Raw genomic sequence first — 14,444 nt, forward strand, 5'->3', positions numbered from 1 at the left:
GCACACGGCCCACCCCCTACGGCCTCGCTCCCCTTCATCAGCGGCCTCGTGATCCGGAAGGGTGGTGTGTGTGTGACTGACCTTAGGATGAAACCGGAGCCTCCGCTGCAGTGACCCAGCAACCAGGGCACGGGAGTATACAGCGCCGCTGGGAGTGATGAAGCTGCAGTAAAGATGTCTATTAGACCTAGCCTGCTGCAGCCCTTGTAGATTCTCATAAAACAAGTTCTTCTTTTCTTGTCAAAATTAATAGCTAAGAATAGGCTGCCTGAGGCAGGCCCCTGTTAATTGGCCTGCTACTGAAGGCACCAACTACAAACTGAGCTCCCTGTTCATGGAAGCGGGGTTATAGAGGAGAATGCACTGAGCTTCTTGGGAACAGTCAAAAGCTTTGAGCCGGTTGGTGCCTCAGATCAAGATCCTACTCTACACCCCAATGTGAATCCTTGTGGAGTCCAGTGTACCCCACAGAAGAAATTAATGTGTCACACCCATTGGCAGCAACCTTAGAATAGCTGCTGACGGGCACAATTGAGAAAGGAAGGGGGGGGGGGGACATTTGAATCCAGCACATAGATGCAATTCAAATATGTAATTTGTACCTTCCTATTTTAAAATATAATGGATGAACCTCACCCTGTGAGAACAATCTTCATGATCAAGAGATCTAATATGTAAAATAAGTATGAGTTGGGATAGGGCTGGGGAGGGTGGCAGCTCGGGCAGCCCCTCCCCCGTCAAGTTAAGGAGATTCAACTGAGGAAGCACAAGGGAACTCTCGTCTGGGGACAACAACTGCAGGGAGACCACATCTTTTCAGATGAACATGGGAGGGCGGAAGGCTGCCTAATACTGAAGCACCATCAAATATCAAACCATATCCAACAACTAGTACAAGCATTCCTGGGGGAAGGTCTGCAGCAGACGGATTTGCATACGGTGATGTCATCCAAGCAGTGGGCCAAAGTTGGCTGGAACCCTCATCTGCATATAAAAAGAGAAAAGGGGCATGCAGGGCATGGCGGCCTTTTGCAGTGCTTGGATGACCCCTAGTTCGCATTAAACACCCCCACCCTCCTTTGGTGTGGGGCTCATGTTGGCCATGCCCCATCCCCTGAAGCATTCATGCTGATTTCTTGCAGCAGCTGGGCACTGTAACAGCTCCAGAGCTGCTCTGTAAGGCAAGTAAAAGGGTGTGGGCCCTGCAGCACCACCTGTAGTTCGCATTGTGCGTTGGAAGGCACAAAGTAAGCAGACGGGAGGAGAAGTCAGGATAGTACACAAGGGCATCCTTTTCTCTTAGTCCGTAGAGGATGCTGGGGTCACATTAAGAACCATGGGGTATAGACGGGATCCGCAAGAGACATGGGCACTTTAAGACTTTCAAAGGGTGTGAACTGGCTCCTCCCTCTATGCCCCTCCTCCAGACTCCAGTTATAGGAACTGTGCCCAGGGAGACGGACATTTCGAGGAAAGGATTTATTGTTAAACTAAGGTGAGCATCTTACCAGCTCACACCTTAAGCATGCCGCAGAACGTGGCATTCAACAGAACACAAGCCAACGGCATGAACAATTGCAGCAAAAAGCTGACCAGAACCGTAACACAACATGTGTATAACCACAAGTAATAACTGCAGACACAGTATGGACTGGGACGGGTGCCCAGCATCCTCTACGTACTAAGAGAAAAGGATTTACCGGTAGGTATTAAAATCCTATTTTCTCATACGACCTAGAGGATGCTGGGGTCACATTAAGAACCATGGGGTTATACCAAAGCTCTTGAACGGGTGGGAGAGTGCGTACGACTCTGCAGCACCGAATGACCCAACTTGAGGTTATCATCAGCCAAGGTATCAAACTTGTAAAACTTAGCAAAAGTGTTTACTAAATAGCTGCTCGGCAAAGTTGCAATGCCGAGACTCCCCGACCAGCTGCCCAGGATGAACCCACCTTTCTAGTAGAATGGGTCTTCACCTAATTCAGTAACGGCAATCCTGCCGTGGAATGAGCATGCTGAATCTTACCACAGATCCAGCGCATAATGGTCTGCATGGAAGCAGGACACCCAATCATGTTGGGAGCATACAGGACAAACAGAGCCTCTGTTTTCCTAATCTGAACCGTTCTGGTGACATAAATTTTCAAAGTTCTGACCACAGCCAGAGACTTTGACTCAACGAAGGTGTCAGTGGCCAAAGGCACCATGTGGAAAGATGAACCACCTTCGGCAGAAATTGTTGACGTGTCCTCAATTCTGCTCTATCTTCATGAAAGATCAAATAAAGGCTCTTGTGATACGGCATGGTTTGTACTGTTTTCCATGTGCTCCCAGATCTTTCAAGCAAGTAGCATGGTCAAGAAAGTTCTGTTTGAAAAGAAACAAACATTTACTGTCATTGTTATGCAAATAAACTTACATTAAAGCTAACAAGAAAGCACACTCGTTCTGTCTTTAAACTGATAAAAGAAACCCCAATAATATGGGGCATGCAAAAATTGAGATAAAACTCAGTTTTGCTCCTCTCCACGGAAATCTTTAATAAAAGGCGAAATATTTGTTAGTTCTGAAGAGAAACCAGAGCATGACCAAGATTCCACCTGTCGCCTGAGTGCCATGCCAGCAGTTCTCATTCAGCTCAAAGTGAGCACCCAATTTGAATGAAAGAAAGCAGATTTCTCACCAGGCTTCCCCTTGCTATAAACATGGTTTGTACTCTTTTCCATGTGCTCCCAGATCTTTCAAACAATTAGTGTGGTCAAGAAAGTTCTGTTTGAAAAGAAACAAACATTTACTGTCATTTCTATGCAAATGAGCTTACATTAAAGCACACTCGTTCTATCTTTAAACCAATAAAATAAAACCCCAATAAGATGGGGCATGCAAAAATTGAGATAAAACTCAGTTTTGCTCCTCTCCACGGAAATCTTTAGTAAAAGGCGAAAGATTTGTTCGTTCTGAAGAGAAACCACAGCATGACCAAGATTCTACCTGTCGCCTGAGTGCCATGCCAGCAGTCCTCATTCAGCTCAAAGTGAGCACCCAATTTGAAAGAAAGAAAGCAGATTTCTCACCAGGCTTCCCCTTGCTATAAACATGGTTTGTACTCTTTTCCATGTGCTCCCAGATCTTTCAAGCAATTAGTATAGTCAAGAAAGTTCTGTTTGAAAAGAAACAAACATTTACTGTCATTTCTACGCAAATGAGCTTACATTAAAGCACACTCGTTCTATCTTTAAACTGATAAAAGAAACCCCAATAAGACGGGGCATGCAAAAATTGAGATAAAACTCAGTTTTGCTCCTCTCCATGGAAATCTTTAGTAAAAGGCGAAAGATTTGTTCGTTCTGAAGAGAAACCAGAGCATGACCAAGATTCCACCTGTCGCCTGAGTGCCGTGCCAGCAGTCCTCATTCAGTTCAAAGTGAGCACCCAATTTGAAAGAAAGAAAGCAGATTTCTCACCAGGCTTCCCCTTGCTATAAGCATGGTTTGTACTCTTTTCCATGTGCTCCCAGATCTTTCAAGCAATTAGTATGGTCAAGAAAGTTCTGCTTGAAAAGAAACAGACATTTATTGTCATTGTTATGCAAATAAACTAACATTAAAGCTAACAAGAAAGCACACTCGTTCTGTCTTTAATCCGATAAAAGAAACCCCAATAATATGGGGCATGCAAAAATTGAGATAAAACTCAGTTTTGCTCCTCTCCACGGAAATCTTTAGTAAAAGGCGAAAGATTTGTTCGTTCTGAAGAGAAACCAGAGCATGACCAAGATTCCACCTGTCGCCTGAGTGCCGTGCCAGCAGTCCTTATTCAGATCAAAGTGAGCGCCCAATTTGAAAGAAAGCAGATTTCTCACCTGTCTTCTCCTTGCTATAAGCATGGTTTGTACTGTATTCCATGTGCTCCCAGATCTTTCAAGCAAGTAGCATGGTCAAGAAAGTTCTGTTTGAAAAGAAACAAACATTTACTGTCATTTCTATGCAAATGAGCTTACATTAAAGCACACTCATTCTATCTTTAAACCGATAAAAGAAACCCCAAAAAGATGGGGCATGCAAAAATTGAGATAAAACTCGGTTTTGCTCCTCTCCACGGAAATCTTTAGTAAAAGGCGAAAGATTTGTTCGTTCTGAAGAGAAACCAGAGCATGACCAAGATTTTTATCTGAAAATATGTGTTCTCCCTGCAGTTGTTGTCCCCAGATGAGAGTTCCCTTGTGCTGCCTCAGTTGAATCTCCTTTACTTGACAGGGGGATGCTCGAGCAGCGACCCTCCCCAGCTCTAGCCCAACTCCTACTTACCTGCCAGGTGAGATACTATGATCATGAAGGTGCTTCTCCCAGGGCAAGGCTCACCCATTGCACTCTGGGTGTGCTGCTTCTGCGATTTCCCCAAATGTGGGAAACTTGACTGCATAATTTGTGTTTCCCCTGGTCGGCTCTCGTATAATTCAGATCTCTTTGTCTCAGGTCTCTCTCCAGCCTAGTTTGCTGTCTGTTTCTACTTCTCTTTTCTTGAGCCGCTCCCTTCTATGCCCTTGCGCACTATCCTGACTTCTCCCGTCTGCTTACTTCGTGCCTTCCAACGCACAATGCAAACTACAGGTAGTGCTGCAGGACCCACACCCTTTTACTTGCCTTACAGAGCGTCTCTGGAGCAGTTACAGTGCCCAGCTGCTGCAAGAAATCAGCTTGAATGCTTCAGGGGCTGGGGAATAGCCAACATGAGCCCCACACCGAAAGAGGGTGGAGGTGTGTAATGCGAACTAGGGGTCATCCAAGCGCCGCAAAAGGCCGCCATGCCCTGCACGCCCCTTGTCTCTTTTCATATGCAGACGAGGGTTGAAGCCAACTTTGACCCACTGTTTGGATGACATCACCATATGCAAATCCATCTGCTGCAGGCCTTCCCCCAGGAATGCTTGCACTAGTTGTTGCATTTGGTTTGTTGTTTGGGGGTGCTTCAGTATTAGGCAGCCTTCTGCCCTCCCATGTTCATCTGAAAATATGTGTTCTCCCTGCAGTTGTTGTCCCCAGATGAGAGTTCCCTTGTGCTGCCTCAGTTGAATCTCCTTTACTTGACAGAGATGTGCCTGAGCAGCGGCCCTCCCCAGCCCTATCCCAAATCATACTTATTTTGCATAGGCGATACCATGGTCATGAAGATTGTTCTCCCAGGGTGAGGTTCATTCATTGCATTCTGGGTATGCTGACCCCTGTGATTTCCCCAAATGTGGGAAACTCGACTGCATTATTTGTGGTAGTGGGGGACTGTGTTTGTGCTTTCCTCTGGTCAGCTCTGGTAAAAATCAGATTTCTTTATCTCAGATCTTCCTCTAGCCTTGTTCTTCTTTCGAGAGTTCCCTTGTGCTGCCTCAGTTGGATCTCTTTCACTTGACAGGGGGGTGCCCGAGCAGCGACCCTCCCCAGCTCTAGCCCAACTCCTACTTACCTGCCAGGTGAGATACTATGATCATGAAGGTGCTTCTCCCAGGGCAAGGCTCACCCATTGCACTCTAGTTGTGCTGCCCCTGTGATTTCCCCAAATGTGGGAAACTTGACTGCATAATTTGTGTTTCCCTTGGTCGGCTCTCGTATAATTCAGATCTCTTTGTCTCAGGTCTCTCTCCAGCCTAGTTTGCTGTCTGTTTCCACTTCTCTTTTCTTGAGCCGCTCCCTTCTATGCCCTTGCGCACTATCCTGACTTCTCCCGTCTGCTTACTTCGTGCCTTCCAACGCACAATGCAAACTACAGGTAGTGCTGCAGGGCCCACACCCTTTTACTTGCCTTACAGAGCAGCTCTGGAGCAGTTACAGTGCCCAGCTGCTGCAAGAAATCAGCTTGAATGCTTCAGGGGCTGGGGCATAGCCAACATGAGCCCCACACCGAAGGAGGGTGGAGGTGTGTAATGCGAACTAGGGGTCATCCAAGCGCCGCAAAAGGCCGCCATGCCCTGCACGCCCCTTTTCTCTTTTCATATGCAGACGAGGGTTGAAGCCAACTTTGACCCACTGCTTGGATGGCATCACCATATGCAAATCCATCTGCTGCAGGCCTTCCCCCAGGAATGCTTGCACTAGTTGTTGCATTTGGTTTGTTGTTTGGGGGTGCTTCAGTATTAGGCAGCCTTCTGCCCTCCCATGTTCATCTGAAAATATGTGTTCTCCCTGCAGTTGTTGTCCCCAGATGAGAGTTCCCTTGTGCTGCCTCAGTTGAATCTCCTTTACTTGACAGAGATGTGCCTGAGCAGCGGCCCTCCCCAGCCCTATCCCAAATCATACTTATTTTGCATAGGAGAGACCATGGTCTTGAAGATTGTTCTCCCAGGGTGAGGTTCATTCATTGCATTCTGGGTATGCTGACCCATGTGATTTCCCCAAATGTGGGAAACTCAACTGCATTATTTGTGGTAGTGGGGGACTGTGTTTGTGCTTTCCTCTGGTCAGCTCTAGTAAAAGTCAGATTTCTTTGTTTCAGTTCTTCCTCTAGCCTTGTTCTTCTTTCGAGAGTTCCCTTGTGCTGCCTCAGTGTGTATGGTTATTAATCAAAAGGTTGGTGGTTCAATCCCACTAAGGGACGTAATTGACCTTGTTATCAGATTTTGGTGATATTTAAGTAGACAAGTCAAAATTTCAAACCCCCTGTTATGGTGTAGGGTACCTGGCCTTCTCTGATGTAATCAGAGTTAGATTTGATTCAGTGATTTTATAAAAACAGCTAGGAAGCACAATTTAGCAGTGGGTTGCAGAGAAAAAGAAATATGCTGGCAAAAAAATCCAATTGAGTGATTAAACAGCTCTTCATTTTCTGGCTTTATTTTTATGCTAACAAATTTGTACTCTGAAAAGTGTCCACAAAGCCAAGTCTCTGATTAACACCTTTGTAGGGATGGTTTTTCACCTATTACTAAATTAAACTTGCTTCATTGGAAAGGCAGCAAGATGCATCCTCATTTCAATGTCTACTGAAATAATACAGGTTGACACCAGGAAACATTAACGCCACTGCATCCTTGCTGCTTTCGCATGTGGAAGTCTGTTTAATGTGAAAACAAGGTGATATCTAATTAGCACACAGGTAAGGAATTAAGAAAATCTTTATTTAAGGGTGAAGGTGTTTCTCACAAAATCGTTGCCCCAATGCATCATTGAAATTCAAGCTGGAAAGATGATTTTAATATATCACTTGTACATTTTGTATTGCTCTTCTGGTGACAATGTAGTTTGTTTTTGTCAATTACCATTTTAATAATAGGGTAAAGAAAATTAAGTGGATTTTTGAAAGAAAACAATACTGTCAATATACTATTAAAACAAATTAAAATGGTAAAAGTTAGTGTACTTTAAGTAAAAATAAAAGAGCAAAAATATCAATCCCAGTTTTGGATTACTTTAATTAACAAAAAAAATGCATATAGCAGAGGATAGTTTCAATCTGCCTACCTCTGGGTTATGGGCCCAGCATTTTTCCATTGCAGTACTCTGCTGCACATGTAAGTGCAAGAGATCCTGAAGCACTCACTCATCATGGGAAAGTACCAATGTGTTTCTTCGTTGGTTGATGGAAGAAACATCTTACAAAAACTCTCCAGATTATTGACTTTTTAAAGTTTTTCTAGGAAACGTTCTAGATGAATGCTTATTAGCCTTTGTCAGTACGTACGTTTGTAAAGTGTCTCTGTGGCGCAATCTGTTAGTGTGTTTGGTTATTAATCAAAGGGTTGGTGGTTCAATCCCACCCAGGGATGTAATTGACCTTGTTATCAGATTTTGGTGATCTTTAAGTAGACAAGTCAAAATTTCAAACCCCCTTCTTATGGTGTAGGGTACCTGGCCTACTCTGATGTAATCAGAGTTAGATTTGAATCAGTGATTTTATAAAAAAAAACAGCTAGGAAGCACAATTTAGCAGTGGGTTGCAGAGAAAAAGAAATAAGCTGGCAGAAAAATCCAATTGAGTGATTAAACAGCTCTTCATTTTCTGGCTTTATTTTTATGCTAACAAATTTGTTCTCTGAAAAGTGTCCACAAAGCTAAGTCTCTGATTAACACCTTTGTAGGGATGGTTTTTCACCTATTACTAAATTAAACTTGCTTCATTGGAAAGGCAGCAAGATGCATCCTCATTTCAATGTCTACTGAAATAATACAGGTTGACACCAGGAAACATTAACGCCACTGCATCCTTGCTGCTTTCGCATGTGGAAGTCTGTTTAATGTGAAAACAAGGTGATATCTAATTAGCACACAGGTAAGGAATTAAGAAAATCTTTATTTAAGGGTGAAGATGTTTCTCACAAAATCGTTGCCCCAATGCATCATTGAAATTCAAGCTGGAAAGATGATTTTAATATATCACTTGTACATTTTGTATTGCTCTTCTGGTGACAATGTAGTTTGTTTTTGTCAATTACCATTTTAATAATCGGGTAAAGAAAATTAATTGGATTTTTGAAAGAAAACAATACTGTCAATATACTATTAAAACAAATTAAAATGGTAAAAGTTATTGTACTTTAAGTAAAAATAAAAGAGCAAAAATATCAATCCCAGTTTTGGATTACTTTAATTAACAAAAAAAAAAATGCATATAGCAGAGGATAGTTTCAATCTGCCTACCTCTGGGTTATGGACCCAGCATGCTTCCATTACAGTACTCTGCTGCACATGTAAGTGCAAGAGGTCCTGAAGCACTCACTTATCATGGGAAAGTACCAATGTGTTTCTTCATTGGTTGATGGAAGAAACATCTTACAAAAACTCTCCACATTATTGACTTTTTAAAATGTTTCTAGGAAACGTTCTAGATGAATGCTTATTAGCCTTTGTCAGTATGTACTTTTGCAAAGTGTCGCTGTGGCGCAATCAGTTAGTGTGTATGGTTATTAACCAAAAGGTTGGTGGTTCAATCCCACCCAGGGACGTAATTGACCTTGTTATCAGATTTTGGTGATCTTTAAGTAGACAAGTCAAAATTTCAAACCCCCTGTTATGGTGTAGGGTACCTGGCCTTCTCTGATGTAATCAGAGTTAGATTTGATTCAGTGATTTTATAAAAACAGCTAGGAAGCACAATTTAGCAGTGGGTTGCAGAGAAAAAGAAATATGCTGGCAAAAAAATCCAATTGAGTGATTAAACAGCTCTTCATTTTCTGGCTTTATTTTTATGCTAACAAATTTGTTCTCTGAAAAGTGTCCACAAAGCCAAGTCTCTGATTAACACCTTTGTAGGGATGGTTTTTCACCTATTACTAAATTAAACTTGCTTCATTGGAAAGGCAGCAAGATGCATCCTCATTTCAATGTCTACTGAAATAATACAGGTTGACACCAGGAAACATTAACGCCACTGCATCCTTGCTGCTTTCGCATGTGGAAGTCTGTTTAATGTGAAAACAAGGTGATATCTAATTAGCACACAGGTAAGGAATTAAGAAAATCTTTATTTAAGGGTGAAGGTGTTTCTCACAAAATCGTTGCCCCAATGCATCATTGAAATTCAAGCTGGAAAGATGATTTTAATATATCACTTGTACATTTTGTATTGCTCTTCTGGTGACAATGTAGTTTGTTTTTGTCAATTACCATTTTAATAATAGGGTAAAGAAAATTAATTGGATTTTTGAAAGAAAACAATACTGTCAATATACTATTAAAACAAATTAAAATGGTAAAAGTTATTGTACTTTAAGTAAAAATAAAAGAGCAAAAATATCAATCCCAGTTTTGGATTACTTTAATTAACAAAAAAAAATGCATATAGCAGAGGATAGTTTCAATCTGCCTACCTCTGGGTTATGGGCCCAGCATTTTTCCATTGCAGTACTCTGCTGCACATGTAAGTGCAAGAGATCCTGAAGCACTCACTCATCATGGGAAAGTACCAATGTGTTTCTTCGTTGGTTGATGGAAGAAACATCTTACAAAAACTCTCCAGATTATTGACTTTTTAAAGTTTTTCTAGGAAACGTTCTAGATGAATGCTTATTAGCCTTTGTCAGTATGTACGTTTGTAAAGTGTCTCTGTGGCGCAATCTGTTAGTGTGTTTGGTTATTAATCAAAGGGTTGGTGGTTCAATCCCACCCAGGGATGTAATTGACCTTGTTCTCAGATTTTGGTGATCTTTAAGTAGACAAGTCAAAATTTCAAACCCCCTTCTTATGGTGTAGGGTACCTGGCCTACTCTGATGTAATCAGAGTTAGATTTGAATCAGTGATTTTATAAAAAAAACAGCTAGGAAGCACAATTTAGCAGTGGGTTGCAGAGAAAAAGAAATATGCTGGCAGAAAAATCCAATTGAGTGATTAAACAGCTCTTCATTTTCTGGCTTTATTTTTATGCTAACAAATTTGTTCTCTGAAAAGTGTCCACAAAGCCAAGTATCTGATTAACATATTTGTAGGGATGGTTTTTCACCTATTACTAAATTAAACTTGCTTCATTGGAAAGGCAGCAAGATGCATCCTCATTTCAATATCTACTGAAATAATACAGGTTGACACCCGGAAACATTAACGCCACTGCATCCTTGCTGCTTTCTCATGTGGAAGTCTGTTTAATGTGAAAACAAGGTGATATCTAATTAGCACACAGGTAAGGAATTAAGAAAATCTTTATTTAAGGGTGAAGATGTTTCTCACAAAATCGTTGCCCCAATGCATCATTGAAATTCAAGCTGGAAAGATGATTTTAATATATCACTTGTACATTTTGTATTGCTCTTCTGGTGACACTGTAGTTTGTTTTTGTCAATTACCATTTTAATAATCGGGTAAAGAAAATTAATTGGATTTTTGAAAGAAAACAATACTGTCAATATACTATTAAAACAAATTAAAATGGTAAAAGTTATTGTACTTTAAGTAAAAAAAAAAGCTAAAATATCAATCCCAGTTTTGGATTATTTTAATGAACAAAAAAAAAAATGCATATAGCAAAGGATAGTTTCAATCTGCCTACCTCTGGGTTATGGGCCCAGCATGCTTCCATTGCAGTACTCTGCTGCACATGTAAGTGCAAGAGATCCTGAAGCACTCACTCATCATGCGAAAGTAACAATGTGTTTCTTCATTGGTTGCTGGAAGAAACATCTTACAAAAACTCTCCAGATTATTGACTTTTTAAAGTTTTTCTAGGAAACGTTCTAGATGAATGCTTATTAGTCTTTGTCAGTATGTACTTTTCGCAAAGTGTCTCTGTGGCGCGATCGGTTAGTGTGTTCAGCTATTAATCAAAAGGTTGGTGGTTCAATCCCATCCAGGGACGTAATTGACCTTGTGATCAGATTTTGGTAATATTTAAGTAGACAAGTCAAAATTGCAAACCCCCTCTTATGGTGTAGGGTACCTGGCCTTCTCTGATGTAATCAGAGTTAGATTTGATTAAGTGATTTTATAAAAAAAACAGCTAGGAAGCACAATTTAGCAGTGGGTTGCAGAGAAAAAGAAAAATGCTGGCAGAAAAATCCAATTGAGTGATTAAACAGCTCTTCATTTTCTGGCTTTATTTTTATGATTACAAATTTGTTCTCTGAAAAGTGTCCACAAAGCCAAGTATCTGATTAACATCTTTGTAGGGATGGTTTTTCACCTATTACTAAATTAAACTTGCTTCATTGGAAAGGCAGCAAGATGCATCCTCATTTCAATATCTACGGAAATAATACAGGTTGACACCAGGAAACATTAACGCCACTGCATCTTTGCTGTTTTCTCATGTGGAAGTCTGTTTAATGTGAAAACAAGGTGATATCTAATTAGCACACAGGTAAGGAATTAAGAACATCTTTATTTAAGGGTGAAGATGTTTCTCACAAAATCGTTGCCCCAATGCATCATTGAAATTCAAGCTGGAAAGATGATTTTAATATATCACTTGTACATTTTGTATTGCTCTTCTGGTGACAATGTAGTTTGTTTTTGTCAATTACCATTTTAATAATCGGGTAAAGAAAATTAATAGGATTTTTGAAAGAAAACAATACTATTAAAACAAATTAAAATGGTAAAAGTTATTGTACTTTAAGTAAAAATAAAAGAGCAAAAATATCAATCCCAGTTTTGGATTACTTTAATTAACAAAAAAAATGCATATAGCAGAGGATAGTTTCAATCTGCCTACCTCTGGGTTATGGACCCAGCATGCTTCCATTACAGTACTCTGCTGCACATGTAAGTGCAAGAGATCCTGAAGCACTCACTCATCATGGGAAAGTACCAATGTGTTTCTTCATTGGTTGATGGAAGAAACATCTTACAAAAACTCTCCACATTATTGACTTTTTAAAATGTTTCTAGGAATCATTCTAGATGAATGCTTATTAGCCTTTGTCAGTAAGTACTTTTGCAAAGTGTAGCTGTGGCGCAATCAGTTAGTGTGTAAGGCTATTAACCAAAAGGTTGGTGGTTCAATCCCACCCAGGGACTTAATTGACTTTGTTATCAGATTTTGGTGATCTTTAAGTAGACAAGTCAAAATTTCAAACCCACTGTTATGGTGTAGGGTACCTGGCCTTCTCTGATGTTTAGATTTGATTCAGTGATTTTATAAAAACAGCTAGGAAGCACAATTTAGCAGTGGGTTGCAGAGAAAAAGAAATATGCTGGCAGAAAAATCCAATTGAGTGATTAAACAGCTCTTCATTTTCTGGCTTTATTTTTATACTAACAAATTTGTTCTCTGAAAAGTGTCCACAAAGCCAAGTCTCTGATTAACACCTTTGTAGGGATGGTTTTTCACCTATTACTAAATTAAACTTGCTTCATTGGAAAGGCAGCAAGATGCATCCTCATTTCAATGTCTACTGAAATAATACAGGTTGACACCAGGAAACATTAACGCCACTGCATCCTTGCTGCTTTCGCATGTGGAAGTCTGTTTAATGTGAAAACAAGGTGATATCTAATTAGCACACAGGTAAGGAATTAAGAAAATCTTTATTTAAGGGTGAAGATGTTTCTCACAAAATCGTTGCCCCAATGCATCATTGAAATTCAAGCTGGAAAGATGATTTTAATATATCACTTGTACATTTTGTATTGCTCTTCTGGTGACAATGTAGTTTGTTTTTGTCAATTACCATTTTAATAATCGGGTAAAGAAAATTAATTGGATTTTTGAAAGAAAACAATACTGTCAATATACTATTAAAACAAATTAAAATGGTAAAAGTTATTGTACTTTAAGTAAAAATAAAAGAGCAAAAATATCAATCCCAGTTTTGGATTACTTTAATTAACAAAAAAAAATGCATATAGCAGAGGATAGTTTCAATCTGCCTACCTCTGGGTTATGGACCCAGCATGCTTCCATTACAGTACTCTGTTGCACATGTAAGTGCAAGAGGTCCTGAAGCACTCACTTATCATGGGAAAGTACCAATGTGTTTCTTCATTGGTTGATGGAAGAAACATCTTACAAAAACTCTCCACATTATTGACTTTTTAAAATGTTTCTAGGAATCGTTCTAGATGAATGCTTATTAGCCTTTGTCAGTATGTTCTTTTGCAAAGTGTTGTTTTGGCGCAATCAGTTAGTGTGTAAGGCTATTAACCAAAAGGTTGGTGGTTCAATCCCACCCAGGGACTTAATTGACCTTGTTATCAGATTTTGGTGATCTTTAAGTAGACAAGTCAAAATTTCAAACCCCCTGTTATGGTGTAGGGTACCTGGCCTTCTCTAATGTAATCAGAGTTAGATTTGATTCAGTGATTTTATAAAAACAGCTAGGAAGAACAATTTAGCAGTGGGTTGCAGAGAAAAAGAAATATGCTGGCAGAAAAATCCAATTGAGTGATTAAACAGCTCTTCATTTTCTGGCTTTATTTTTATACTAACAAATTTGTTCTCTGAAAAGTGTCCACAAAGACAAGTCTCTGATTAACACCTTTGTAGGGATGGTTTTTCACCTATTACTAAATTAAACTTGCTTCATTGGAAAGGCAGCAAGATGCATCTTCATTTCAATGTCTACTGAAATAATACAGGTTGACACCAGGAAACATTAACGCCACTGCATCCTTGCTGCTTTTGCATGTGGAAGTCTGTTTAATGTGAAAACAAGGTGATATCTAATTAGCACACAGGTAAGGAATTAAGAAAATCTTTATTTAAGGGTGAAGATGTTTCTCACAAAATCGTTGCCCCAATGCATCATTGAAATTCAAGCTGGAAAGATGATTTTAATATATCACTTGTACATTTTGTATTGCTCTTCTGGTGACAATGTAGTTTGTTTTTGTCAATTACCATTTTAATAATCGGGTAAAGAAAATTAAGTGGATTTTTGAAAGAAAACAATACTGTCAATATACTATTAAAACAAATTAAAATGGTAAAAGTTATTGTACTTTAAGTAAAAATAAAAGAGCAAAAATATCAATCCCAGTTTTGGATTACTTTAATTAACAAAAAAAAATGCATATAGCAGAGGATA

At 39.9% G+C, this 14,444-nt stretch overlaps 9 non-coding genes across 9 annotated transcripts; 4 read left to right on the plus strand and 5 right to left on the minus strand.

Moving 5' to 3' along the window:
- Nucleotides 1-2,473: 2,473 nt before the first annotated feature.
- LOC135048997 (U5 spliceosomal RNA) lies at nucleotides 2,474-2,589 on the minus strand. Its single transcript, XR_010240771.1, has one exon. It is a non-coding gene; the product is annotated as a U5 spliceosomal RNA (small nuclear RNA).
- A 275-nt stretch (nucleotides 2,590-2,864) lies between these two features.
- LOC135048994 (U5 spliceosomal RNA) lies at nucleotides 2,865-2,980 on the minus strand. Its single transcript, XR_010240768.1, has one exon. It is a non-coding gene; the product is annotated as a U5 spliceosomal RNA (small nuclear RNA).
- Nucleotides 2,981-3,254: 274 nt separating this feature from the next.
- On the minus strand, nucleotides 3,255-3,370 carry LOC135048995 (U5 spliceosomal RNA). Its single transcript, XR_010240769.1, has one exon. It is a non-coding gene; the product is annotated as a U5 spliceosomal RNA (small nuclear RNA).
- Nucleotides 3,371-3,656: 286 nt separating this feature from the next.
- LOC135048992 (U5 spliceosomal RNA) lies at nucleotides 3,657-3,772 on the minus strand. Its single transcript, XR_010240766.1, has one exon. It is a non-coding gene; the product is annotated as a U5 spliceosomal RNA (small nuclear RNA).
- A 270-nt stretch (nucleotides 3,773-4,042) lies between these two features.
- LOC135048993 (U5 spliceosomal RNA) lies at nucleotides 4,043-4,158 on the minus strand. Its single transcript, XR_010240767.1, has one exon. It is a non-coding gene; the product is annotated as a U5 spliceosomal RNA (small nuclear RNA).
- Nucleotides 4,159-4,302: 144 nt separating this feature from the next.
- Nucleotides 4,303-4,465, plus strand: LOC135048951 (U1 spliceosomal RNA). The gene has a single exon (XR_010240739.1). It is a non-coding gene; the product is annotated as a U1 spliceosomal RNA (small nuclear RNA).
- A 671-nt stretch (nucleotides 4,466-5,136) lies between these two features.
- LOC135049032 (U1 spliceosomal RNA) lies at nucleotides 5,137-5,300 on the plus strand. Its single transcript, XR_010240804.1, has one exon. It is a non-coding gene; the product is annotated as a U1 spliceosomal RNA (small nuclear RNA).
- Nucleotides 5,301-5,452: 152 nt separating this feature from the next.
- On the plus strand, nucleotides 5,453-5,615 carry LOC135048989 (U1 spliceosomal RNA). The gene has a single exon (XR_010240764.1). It is a non-coding gene; the product is annotated as a U1 spliceosomal RNA (small nuclear RNA).
- A 671-nt stretch (nucleotides 5,616-6,286) lies between these two features.
- Nucleotides 6,287-6,450, plus strand: LOC135049035 (U1 spliceosomal RNA). The gene has a single exon (XR_010240807.1). It is a non-coding gene; the product is annotated as a U1 spliceosomal RNA (small nuclear RNA).
- The last annotated feature ends 7,994 nt before the right edge of the window (nucleotides 6,451-14,444 follow it).

This window comes from Pseudophryne corroboree, unplaced genomic scaffold (assembly GCF_028390025.1).
Source record: "Pseudophryne corroboree isolate aPseCor3 unplaced genomic scaffold, aPseCor3.hap2 scaffold_984, whole genome shotgun sequence".
NCBI classification, from domain to species: domain Eukaryota; kingdom Metazoa; phylum Chordata; class Amphibia; order Anura; family Myobatrachidae; genus Pseudophryne; species Pseudophryne corroboree.